The sequence below is a fragment of the Triturus cristatus genome, chromosome 9 (genome assembly GCF_964204655.1).
Source record: "Triturus cristatus chromosome 9, aTriCri1.1, whole genome shotgun sequence".
NCBI classification, from domain to species: Eukaryota; Metazoa; Chordata; class Amphibia; order Caudata; family Salamandridae; genus Triturus; species Triturus cristatus.
Genome location: NC_140592.1, coordinates 759,607,674 through 759,621,141, shown reverse-complemented (window position 1 = coordinate 759,621,141; position 13,468 = coordinate 759,607,674).

Genomic DNA, 13,468 nt, shown 5'->3' with positions numbered 1-13,468 from the left:
ACAAATAAACTTCTCCGGCTTCCCCTCCCCCCCAAGCCACCCCCCTCCCTGCCCCCCTGCCCGTGGATTTAGAACTACCCACACCCCAACATTGCAGAGTGCCTCTCTCCCACCCTGAAATGCTGAAAAAGCACGGGGTTAGGCAACTCCCATCCCCACATTTACATATAACAGTTAATTAAGTGTTGCCATCCCATTAGTACATTCGTTTCAAACACGGCTAGAGTCTCATCTAATAGTCTCAACTGCCATAGCCCAGTCCCCAAGTCCCAACTGCAGTGTTTGTAGACCTTTTACCCGTAACACAGCTCACTCCCCCTATATATGCTCACTCAGCTGGGCACCAGCCCTCCATGGCGTCCTCAGGGGGTCGTCGCTCTATCCTTCCGCGTCTGATCAGCTACCTCCGCTGCATCGTCACTCAGAGCTGCAGTTCGGCCACCTTTCTGCTGGCCCGATCTGCCAGTGCGATCTCTTCTTTGGCTTCCCGCTCGATTCCAACCCTCCATCCAGTCCCACACTTCCTCAGGCGATTAAAAAAAAACAGGTTGTACCGTCCGATTCCACTCTTAACTTTGCTGGAAACAGCATAGCATATTTGAGCTCGCGGTCCCGCAGTTCCCGTTTCACTACCTGGAAGCTACGACGTTGGACCTGGACCTTGACCGTTAAGTCTGGAAAGAAGGCCACCTCGTTATTCTCTATTTTCAGCGGGGATTGGATCTCGCAGTTTGTAGGATAATGTCTCTGTCACGGTAGTTGAACACTCGGGCGATGAGGGGCCTCGGGGTGCCCCAGGTTTAGGCCTGCCCCCGGGCACTCTATGGGCCCTTTCAATCGAGAAGTAGCAGGACAGAGTCTTAGGCCTGAGGTGCTTGAGGATGAGTTCCTCCACAAACAGGTTCGCTGCTGGCCCTTCGGCCCGTTCCAGAACTCCTAAGATGCGGATATTGTTACGGCGAGCACGGCCCTCATAGTCATCGCGCTGTTGGGCCATCCGCTCCTGTGTCTTTTTTAAGTCCGCCATCTGTGTCTGTAGCTCTGTAGTATCCGTTTGTAGAGCACTGGTGACTATCTTGAGCACCTTTACTTTCTCATCCATCTTCCGAAAGTCTGCCCTGATGAGGGAGACCTCCACCGTAACTGAGTCTATGGAGGTGCGCACACCGTTGATTGTCGCCATAACATCATGTTGTGTGGGCTCTGTTCCCTGTCGGGGCAGTAGTTACCTCGTCCGACTCCATCTGTGGCGATCCACTTTTGTCTCCCGTCTTGGACCAGGCGAACTTGGCCAATTGCTTCTGGGCGTTAGCCTTAGGGCCTCTTCCTCCAGTCGCCATGAGTGCAGGTCGACAGCGCTCGTACCAGGTGAAAGTCCGGGACACCACTGGGGGTCACCGGCCGCCCCGCGGTAGGTATTACAACACTCAGAGGTTCCTCCCTGGATTATCTACACTCCGTTGCGTATATGCTGCCAAGTACTTCAGGGTAGAACACTCCGCCAATTGCGTTCCCAGGGATCTCAATGTCCCTCACCCGGTGCCACTCTCGTCCTGAAGAGTCTCAGGTGTCAAAGAACAGAGCCAGGACGGTCCCAGGTAGTTCCCGCCGCCTACCCAGCGAGTATAGCACTGTCGTTGCCGGCCTGTCGGGTTTCCCTCGAGACCGCCTCTTCGATAAATCCTGGACCAACCCTTGTCTTTTCTGAGGGCTATCCCTGAGCGCACCCCCTCCTCTTTGGCTAAAGGCCCAGGGTCCGCTCAATACCAGCCAGAACTCCTAGAGGGGCCAGGCACGCCACTGCCCCTGGTGTGTCGGCGACGTTCCGCACCCAGGAGTGTGTGAGTGGAGGTCTCCCCCAATGGGAGACCGCGGGCTCCTCGTATGGGGTCTGGGAGAGAACGAATCCCCCCTGCTTGTGAGTACTGGCGAAGGGGGCCGCACACGCACAATTGAGCCCCAGGATTCACAGCCTCACCTGAACTTCGACCCCACTCAGGATCTTCATCGCAGCTGTTTACCCCACTCGTGGCCAAGTATCGGTTTCTATCACAGTCTCAGGTGCTTGCGCTTTATTTTAGGCCCCTCTGATGTCCTGGTGCACACCCTCCAAGCGTCCTCATAAATCGCTATACAAATGTCTTAGTCGCTGCAACTTTCCTGCAAAGGAGGCCTCATGTCTGCTGTGTATTCAGACAGCGTCAGTGCTGGCGTCTCCTGGCCACGTCAGGTTTCTCCTCCACCTTCTGCAGCCTGTATGGGCACCTGCGTGCTGGTAATGCAGTCTGAGGCCTTCTAATTCCTCAAAGCCGGGAACTCGCGCACCGAGCCCCACCGCCGAAGCGCCGCCGCCTCACCTCCAGGGCACAGCCCCCCGACCGCGGGGCCACACCACCGCACCCAGCACCAACCCTGTTGACTGCGGGCCAGCCCGTTTCCCTCCAAGGCGGCCCGATCTCCGCCGCCTCTTTGTGTGCCCACTCGCGAGTGTATCTGGGTCCCAGGACCAGGACCTCGCATGGGCTGCAACCGTGGGACGCTACTTTCCTCGGCTCCGGAACTCCGCAGATACGCGCCAAATCTCACCCACAGCGCCAGGTCGGCCCCTCGACCCCCGGGGTCAGTGTGCCACGGGCCGCTGGTCACCGCGAGATAGCCGCTCCTCCTCTGTCATGGAGCCTCGATCGTAGGTATCGATCCCCGGGAGGCTGCCATTACGGATCACATTTCAAGCCGCCGAAATCCGTCAAAATGCTACCACAGCACTGGTACGTCTTCCTGCACATTTAAAGCTGGTTTTATCGATGGGATGGCACAGGATAACGCCGATAGTGTACAGGGATATGGGAGCACTCTTAGGCAGCGGCCATTCTTGTCGGCTGCTGGCCACGCCTCTCCCGGCTTCATGCAGTTTTAGGGAACGAGCACAGGCCCTGGGTACCTGATTGGCAGGAGCCCAGGGCACACTTAGTCAAAGTACATCAGCAATTCAGCAAAAAGTGGGGGCATACCATGCAAGAAAGATGGCACTTTCTCACAGTCTAGTCAAGTCCTTGTTGTTATACCATTTTTTTAGTATATGGTTCGGTCTCCCCCTGGAGCCCGCTGTGTAATTTGCTATTTACGAATGTTCTATTGATTCATTAATGTGTACTTTGTGTCCAAGTCTCGTATAGAGACTAGTAGAGAGTGTTATATTAATAAATATATATTTTTATACAACACTGTGTGGTTCTCCTGTCATTTAGGAGGTGATATTCTGGTAAAACAAGCTGCTTTACATTCCTTCAAGATTAAGCCTGAAGGCTGCTCTCCACAGCTACCCCTAGTATAGCTTTCTAAAGGTTATCTTTGACCTCATACATCATAAGGGTCGTGTAGACTGGTAAAGGGTGCCCACTTTAATTACTGGACAGCATATACCAGGCCACCTTCTCACACCTACCACCCAGCGTTCCACAACGTCTCCCAATAAAAATGGTACCTCACTCTTGTGGGTGGGTCAAGTACCCGCGACAGGCAAGGGCCCAAAACATATTGTGGAGACATCAAAATTATCTATAACAAAACGATCTGCTTTTCCAAGGGGGGTCACATGAGTTTTTGGTCCCGAGCTTGGTGGCCATCTAGGGAAACCTAATAAACTTACATATTTCTGAAAATTAGAGACCCCGTTTCCCTACCCAGAATCCCCTGTAAGCCTCAAATTTTGATGAAAAAATCATATTTTCTCAAATTTTTGTGTGGGAAAGTTGTAGGATCACAGGGCTGACACAAATTTCCTATCACCCAGCATTCCCCCAGGTCTCCCGATAAAAATGGTACCTCACTTGTGTGGGTGGGTCAAGTACCCGTGACAGGCAAGGGCCCAAAACGTATTGTGGATACTTCAAAATTACCTATCACAAAACAACCTGGTTTTGCAAGGAGGGGTCACCCGGGTTTTTAGCCCCGGGTTTGGCGGCCATCTTGGGAAACTCCCAAACCCACAGATTTCTAAAAACTAGACACACAGGGAGTCCAGCAAGGTATGGCTTGCGTGGATCCCCCAAAGTTTTCCTACCCAGCATCCCCTGCAAATACCTCAAATTTAGCTGAAAAAACACATTTTCCACATATGTTTGCGTGGAATCACCATGCCGGCACAAATGTCCTACCCTACAGCGTTCCCCTCAGTCTCCCGAGTAAAATGACTCGGGAGACTGAGGGGACAGGTTTGGAAGTACCAACGAAAACAATTTTAATAAATAATTCTCCTAACCTGATTAAAAGAGACAACGGCGCATGTCTGAGGTTATGTCTCAGGTAGGGCGCTCCATTGTGTGGTCAACATGTTTCTCGCCTAGTAGTCAATCAATCTGGTGGCGATTCCTCAGGGCCTTATAAAATCAAATCCCGGCAGAAGTGGGTAGGTAAGAGAGCCTGTTGCTGATTCAGCAAACTACATAGGGAAATTCCTTGTGTGATACCTGCCGGGTAATGATGAAGTAAAATGAGAAACCCTACTGGGGTTGGTCATGTTCTATCAGGTACTACACAGAGTATGTGTTAGGCTGGTTTAAAGAGGTAGTTTACACCTTATAACCACCCCTGTGTAGATATATTTGATTTTATAAGGTCCTGACGAATCACCACCAGATTGATTGACTACTACGGACAGGTATTGCAGCGCCGACCTGACAAGGAGCAGCCCTATGATGAAGCATGGCACCCAGCTGGGTGTGTAGGGGGTCCCAAATTCTAAGAGGAGGAATCCCCGTCCTCCTACATCTCATGACCACGCTAAACTGGTTCCCCTAGTTTTCCCTTGTCTCGTAATTTAGGAACAGCATACTTTCTGTATTTCTCCCTTTAAAATCCCCATGATGTTGGGGAAAAAGGATGCAAATTTGGCGTGGATACCTTATGTGGTCAAAAAGTTACAGGGGCCTAAGTGCAAACTACCCCAAATAGCCCCAAAAAAGGCATCCCTGCCAAGTGCCACGCATCACACGTTAGTCTAATGCATTTAAAGGCAAGTCCCCACATCCCTGCATTAAATATAATTATCACGCATTATAGCGCTTCCTTAGTGTCAAGCTGAAACGCTGCAGTATATGGATTTGCAGCAGTGTCTGAGCAAAACCTGGGAGTGCCAGTTTGCACTGGGCTCCGTTCTAGATACATTTTACCTGGTCCCAGCATTCTGATCCATGTGACCTAATGTCACAAGATTGACAGAAAAGGTGTGCCCAACGGCTGTACTGCAGAGACAGGACTCATGAAGGCGGGCCGCAAGCGGGGCAAGCTGGCGGCAGTTATGCTTAGAAGACAGGTCCCGCCACTGTAGTACCCACCACTGGCGTAACAAAACTTGAGGGGGCCTCCCTGCAAGGCACGTGGAGGGGCCCCGTCCGGTCTCAATCAGGAGCTCTGCAGCCAGAGTGGTGTCCTTAGGGGCCACCTAGGAGCTTGCCCCACCCCCCGCATTGCGGGGCTGCCGGGGCCTGTGTTACGCCCCTGGTACCTGCGGCACCGCTAGTGTTGTATGCAGCACTGAGGTGCCGGTAATGTATGCAGCCTCCTCAGCTGATCATGCCACACAAGAGAATTCCTGCAGCTGAGCCTCAAGAATGCCGCCCGAGTCATGACATCCTTCTTACATCTTACTAGAATGTTTATAGTAGATGAAACGTGCTGTATATTTATTGTTTGAAATTAAGTTATGTTTACTGAGATACAGATTGGGAATGGCAGAGTGCAGACCATTGAAGGGACTCTTGAATACCAACTGAAGCTATTATATTATGAACTATGCCATGCTTTTCTCTACTCCATCAGGGATATGTACACGAGTGGATGCTGTTCGTGAAGATTTAAATGCAGTGTGTGTGTGTGTGTGTGTTTTCGTCCTTACTTCTGGATTTACTATTTAGTCCATGTAGTGTCTTTATACAGAGTTAGCACAGCGGACGGAAGAGTCAAAGCACTCCCAGTGGAAAGTTAAGCGAGGAGGAAAAAACATGTGTCAGGTGGAATTTTCGGCAGTGTGTCTTCTGATGTAGGAGCACTGTGCAAGGGATCCTTGTCATTCCAGGAGACTGTTACTCAGAAGGATATTTTCTGTGAATCCCTCACAATGAGCATCCAAACAGATGTTTTAATTACCACTACTTTACCCACCATGGTGGACTATCTATAAATGAGTCTTCTGTAGCAAAAATATTTTTAATCATCCTCAGTAAAAACCCAACCAAATTCAAACCCTAATGAAATTCTTGCCAAATCTAAGAAAGAGTGCAAGAAATTGGAGGGGATTTGGCGTAAAAACTTTTGTGACGAGGCCAAAGATCAATATAAAAGTGAAATTAAAAAATATCATGCATTAATTAAGAAAACAAGGTGCAAATTCTATACAGAGAAAATAGAAAAAGTGAGGAGTTCATCCAAAGAAATGTTCGCTATACTAAAGTCACTCAAATCCTATGATAACCAGAAGGAAGAAGGAACTGCCTCAGTGGAAAACTGCAATAAAATTGCTGAATTCTTTGCAGAGAAGGTGGCGAAAATATATAATGCCTCCCCAGTAAAAGTATGCCAGGGGAAGAGCTCTGAAACTAAGAAGGAGAGGAATCCAACAGGGGACAGGTTCAATGAATTTAAAATGCCAGAACTAGAGGAATTAAAAATAATAGCCAGAGGAATTAAATTAGGCTCCCCCCGAGATCCGGCCCGCCCAGAACAACTACTGATGGGAGGAGATCTTATCATGCCCTACGTTTATGAGCTCATTACTACCTCCTTCCAGAAGGGAGAACTCCCCACTAGCTGGAAACAAGCAATAGAACGTCCACTGAAAAAAACTAGACCAAGCAGCCCAAATTTCGTTGCTTCCATTCGTCGCAAAGATTGTAGAAAAAATAGCCAATAAACAGCTTACCAATTTTATCCAGGAAAATGATCTTCTACACCCCTCCCAGTCTGGCTTCAGAGCAGCCCACTCGACAGAATCAGCTCTGCTCCTGGCCACGGACACAATGAGACGGTGTGCGGATGAGGGGCAGACAACGGCAATGATCTTGCTGGACCTGAGTGCGATACCGTTTCACATGGGCTGCTTCTGCATAGACTAGAGCAGAGGTCTTCAAACTTTTGTATGTTGAGCCGCCCTAGCTGAATTTTTTTAGATGTTGGGCCCCCCCACCACTTGAAAAAAAAATCTGGAATCGACCGCCACGCGCATATTCCGGGCATATCCAGCAAATAATGTTCAATACAATAAGAGTGTTTAGTAAACTGCAGGTTTGTGAGTGGGTGTGGTGAAATAACAGAGGCTTATTACACAGCTCAATACACCACTTTTCAAGATAAAATGTGCGCAGATTGTCTTTACTAGGATGCTTTGCTTTACACATGACATAGATTGATATTAACACCCTCAACATAAATGTGACAAGGTGTGCCTGTTTTTCAGAGACGATCAGTCTGTGGATGGATTTTTGCTACTGCCATCCTCAGATTGTGCTCCACATCCAGTCTTGAATGGTACTTAGTATTTAAGACCGCAAGTGCTGGAAACCCAATCTCACATAAATAGGACGAGCTGAAAGGCAAGAGAGTTTTGATAGCAGTTTCTCCCAAAGCTGAATATTCTGCAGACATTTTCAGCCAAGACAGGGACTGTAAGGGAGACAGTGTTAGATTTTTTGAGCACTCCCTAGCTCAGAGCTCATACACGAGAAACAAATCTTCTCTAGAAATCATTAACAAACATTTTAGGCAGCATTATAATGAGATAATTGCCCACCAACCAGTTATGGATCCGAAGACAGTTGAAAGTCCACAGAGAGGGCGTTGAACGAACACCTAATTGAGAATTCCTAAGTAGTACGATAAGTTGCTTGCCTGAAGCAGTGGGAGTTTAGGACACGTCGGGCTTATGTTTAAAAAAAATAGAACTAATAATAAATTAATGATGTTGTCTATTTTACTTCAGGGTAATGTTGTCTGACAGACTTTGTGATGGCATGGACATGTTAGTAATGTTGGGTGCCCTGGGCCAAAACTATTTTGGGGGCCCCTGCTCAGTACAGCTTTGAGTTTAAATGATTTACTTTCAACTCTGTCATACCCTTTTAGCCAGGCTACTAACGGTGCACAGGCACTGTAGTCCAAATTCTAAAAGCGTTTACATCTAATATTCCGAGATAGTGATGTGTTTTCACTGTTGTAACAAAGCAGCAGCCCACTAATTTTACAGTGAATAATATCTGTGATATCCTCCAATTTCTCATATGTGAGGACTGGCTTGGAGCTAACTTTTTTATGGTTAACGTTTTTATGGTTGTTGCATGAAACAAACACATTTCTCTGCAAATAATAATAGACTCCCTCACATCAATCACATTAAAAAGAGATTAAACAAAACGGTATTTGCAAGAATCTGTTTAGGAATTATTCCAGGCCATCAAGGCAAAAACAGAACTGTCTCTATCAAGGAGCCCCTGAAAGTGCATTTAGATGTCTCCTTTTGTAATTTAGGACGAAAACCTTGATGGGGCAGGACATGCCCATACATGTGTACAGGGGTGAGTGAGGTGACCATATGAATTTGGGTGCGCATGTTGGTGCAGAGTGGGACGAATGAATGTATGGTTAGTGGTGGGCTTATTTGAGTGAGATTGCAGATTGAACAGTGAGGGGGACAGTTGAGTGAAGTGTCACGAGTGCAGGTTGAGTCGTGGGCTCGTGTGACTGAAGGGTGAGGTACAGGGTGAACAGCGCAAGTGCATTGTGAGTGCAGAGTGATCGCTGTGAGTGGAGGGTAAATGGGTCAATGGTGTGAGTGCATGGTGATCAGTGTGAGTGCATGGTGATCAGTGTGAGCGCATTGTGATCAGTGTGAGCGCATTGTGATCGCTGTGAGTGCAGAGTGATCACTGTGAGTGGAGGGTAAGTGGGTGAATGGTGTGAGTGCAGAGTGATCACTGTGAGTGGAGGGTAAGTGGGTGAATGGTGTGAGTGCATGGTGATCAGTGTGAGTGCAGGGTGAGCGGGTGAATGGTGTGAGTGCATGGTGATCAGTGTGAGTGCAGGGTAAGTGGGTGAATGGTGTGAGTGTATCGATCAGTGTGAGTGCAGGGTGAGAGTGAAAGTGAAGGGCGAGAATGAGGAGCGAGTTGTCGGAATGCACGGTGCAATCCCAGACACTTGAAGTAACTTAGCATGTTATTGACCGCAGCGTAGGGTTTCAAATGTGTTAAACTATTGCTATTATGGCAGTAACCAGGGATCAGGGTGGAGGAAAGAAATAGTGTGCTGATCCCTCAACAAACTTCCAGTCTTATGATTAGGGTAGCCAGCTCATTATTTTGATGGTATAAAAATAAGCAGTCACCTAAAGCCGTATTTTCAGCACTTGTCTGTGCATACTTTGAACAGCAAATATAAATAGAAAGAACTTTTAATTGTTTTCTAGAGCTGCCTGAATGATCCATGACTGATAATAAAAGGGAACAAAAACAGAAAAGTCACATTACAAATGAATACATACTACTTTATTTATAACCATATTTAGTGTCAAGACAAGCAATTTGCATGCTGTTTAAACAACACATGGCTGGCTGGCATTTTGCGCGCCTGCCTGTGTAATTTTAAAAGAAATTTTCAGGGATGTTTTAAGGATTTTGAGGGCCCTGGCCCAAATGTATTTTGGAGGACCCTGTTCGGACCAGCTTTGATTTTATGATTCAGTCTCAGCTCTTTCATGCCTTCTTTGGTCAAATACTAAATGTGTGTACATATGATATTCAGGGATAGTGATGTGTGTTTTCAGTATGTAACACAACAGCACATCACTAATATTACTGCAAATAATCTCTGTCACACCCTCCCATTTCTCATATGCGAGGTCCTGTATTGATCTAAAATAACTTTTTATATGGATGTTACATGACGCATAAACAACTTATGGCTGCAAAATGTCTGTAATAGACTCTTCTTACACATAAAAAATGAATGATAGAAAAACGCTATTTACAACATTGTGTTTAAAAAAATGTCAAGGTCATGAGGGCAAGACTCTGTAGAACAGATCTGGCTCTTTCAGCACCCCCTCACCCCCCCCACCCGCTTTAAAAGGCTGGGGCCCAGGGCCAGAGCCCACCTTGCCCATGCCTTAAAACATCCCTGGAAACTATGTCTCCTTTCTGGGAAGAGCTATCTCTCCCAGGAGGGGGTTAATTCATAGACCGGAAATGCTTCAGCTGCAGTGGGAGGTGTCGAGAGTGAGCGGTACAGTAGTTGGAGTGGGCGGAGTCAGGAGGGCAGAGGAAGGGGAGGAGAAGCGGCAGGAAGCGGGCAGATAGGATAGGGACAGGGACCAAGTTGGAAGCACGTGAATAAAGCTCATAGTAATAGTCCCCACGTGTCTGTCGTTATTGGTCGTAGACACGACAGCTGGCGACGAGGGTGGGATGCTGCAGCCCAGTGTCCCCGAACCAGTGAAATACGTGTCCCTGTCCCCTGGTGCAACCGAAGAAAAGCGCGTTCAGTGTAGAGCGCCGGGTCGCGCTGAATCCAGCGTCACCCCCTGAGGCGTGAAGGTAAAGGAGAGAGCGGGAGCCCACCCCGACAAATGCTGGCAGCTCTTGTGGTGAATGACGGTTGCACCGGAGCGTTGAAAAGTGTGGCCGAAGGAGCGCTGCTACGCGCTGAACCGAAACCTCACCCCCGATGCATGGGAAAAGGCACGCGCACGAGGAGTAACGTCGGGAGCCCACCCCGAGCTCGCCTTGTCAGGTAAGTGACCCCAATTTGTGCGCGAAGCACTAGGAAGGTGCTGCGACCGCGGGAGTGCTGAGAACAGTGTGGCAAGCTGAATGAGAGTGACAGCCAAGACCTCGTGGGAGTGAGAGGCCCTGTGCAGCGGCCATCTTGGAGTCAGGCGGTCATCTGTGAGACATCCCTATGGAATTAAAGGGGCGGCCATTTTAAAGTCAGGCAAGAAACAAACAAGCATTTGACAAGTCAAGAAAAAAAAAAAAGGAAGACGAGAGAAAGCAAACAAGCACCAGCCAAGGCAAGCAAGAAATAAAGAAAGTAAACAGGCACCAGCCAAGGCAAGCAAGAAACGAACAAGCACGTGGGCAGACTGAACGAGCTCAGGAGTGCGCTGCCATGACGTCGAATCACAATTCGCCGCAAAGAGCTGAAGTCACGCCGATCATGACGGGGGTGTCACATTTGCGCCCACCAGAGCTGTTACCGCTGACGACTGGGGAGAGCATGGGCCCCAGATGGCAGGAATGGCTTGAAGACTTTGAGGATTACATCAAGGGATCAAAAGTGACCGAGGATGAAGACAAAGTGATTGCGCTGTGCAACCTGGTGGGCAAAGAAATTAGCAAGGTCATCAAAGAATTGCCTAGAGCGGACACCGGAACTTACGATAAAGTGCGTGAGGCGCTGAACAAGAAGTTCTTGCACAAAAGAAATGTGGATTACGAACGATATGCTTTTCACCAAGCCCGTCAAGGGAAAGAAGAAGTGATGAGCACTTTCATAACGCGGCTGCGTTGACTGTCCAGATATTGTGAATTTGATGCGTTCTCAATGGATGATGCTATCCGGTCGCAAATAATTGATGGGTGTCAGTCTGAGACACTGAGGAGGAGATTGGTAAGGAAGAGTCACAACCTAGAGGAGATAGAGGAAATGACCCGAGTGTATGACCAAGCTGAGGAGAAAGCCAAGAGCATGGAGACCGGGCGCCCTGAGAGACGCGAGCAAGTATGTCAAGTGCAAGATAGCCACAGGCGCAGATACTCGAAGGAGCGACGGTACCCATCCCGACCATCCTCCCGCCAGAGACACACCGAGCGCAGGAGGCATGAGTCAGGCAGAAAAGACAAGAGACAAGATGGTGGACGGAAATGCTATCGATGCGGGTATGAGTTCCCACACAGAGAAGCTTGTCCAGCCATGGGGCAGCAATGTCGGAAATGTGGACGAACTAATCATTTTGAAGCGACGTGTGGGGAAAATCGCAGGGAGAGTGTAACGCCCTAAACGTCTCAGGATCGTTTAACAGACACGACAATGAGGACGCAACCACTTGTGAAGGGTTAGTTCTTTTAATGAAGGCAAAAATAATACAAGGAATAAACAAAGGTTATAGTCACTGGAATCCTCCAGGCTAAGTACGTTACCAGCCCACAGCACGGATGGTCCTAACCGTCCTCTGCATATACGCCGATCCCGGCGTATGCCAACAGAGGGCAGAAATGAAATGGCCGACAATGCCAATCGGTAGGCTGTGAGGGGCACGAAGAGTGTTGGGGAGAATCGAGGAGTCGGGGAAACACCCAGCCGGGGTCTCTACCTGAAGGGAGCAGCCGCTCAACCTCTTCCTCAGACTGCACCGGGACGCGGAGTCACCTCCTGGTGATGCGTCACCGATACCCCAATCACAAGCAAGAAGACTGAACCGAGAGCAGCCGCTCGATCGATCCTGTGGACTTCCGAGTCTGTAATGCGGCAAACACCTCCTGGTGTGCGTTACAGCTGGCAGTCCCTGTGTCTCTGGTCGGGCTGGGAGTTACGACTCCAACCAGCAAAAGCGCCACTGCGCTTGGACTCAGCCGAGTCAAAAAGTGAAGCTCAATGGTTGACCGGTAGAGCTTCCGGGTCCTTCACAGGTGACGATGGGGCAAGACACGGCCCAGGGAGTAACGACTCGACCTACCTCCGTTCTTGCCTTACTGGAGCACCACTCCGGAACACTGCTCTTCACGAAGCAGGTACGTCGGTGTAAACACAATATCCGACAGCCTTGTACCTCCCGGTTCCTCCCTTTATAGGGCGTGTTTTCCTTGAGTTATGTAACAGCTCTCCTGTTTACATAAGGGCGTGTTTCCCTTCAGTTATGTAACAGCTCTCCTGTTTACATAAGGGCGTGTTTCCCTTGAGTTATGTAACAGCTCTCCTGTTTACATAAGGGCGTGTTTCCCTTGAGTTATGTAACAGCTCTCCTGTTTACATAAGGGCGTGTTTCCCTTCTATGACAGGAATTCTTGACAGTACATCCTCCCTCTCAGCGGCTCCCCACGGGTCCAGCGCTGGCAGGAAAACGCCGATGGAACAAGGAGACCAAGCGCGGAGCATGAACCCCTTCAGCCGGTTCCCATGAATGCTCCTCCGGGCCATAGCCTTTCCACGCAACCAGGTACCACAGCTTCCCCCTGCGCCATTTGGACGCCCGTATGCCCGACACTTCATACTCCACCTCCGACTCCACGCATACCGGCCTAGGTGTCCCAGACGGCTTGGAGGGTGCTGGTTTGAGCAATGATACATGAAAGACAGGGTGTATCCGCAATGACTGGGGCAGGCACACCTTCACGTTCACGGGACCCATACACTTGGTAATTCGATAGGGGCCCATGTACTTGGGATGGAACACACTGTTCTTTCGAAACCTCATGTTTCT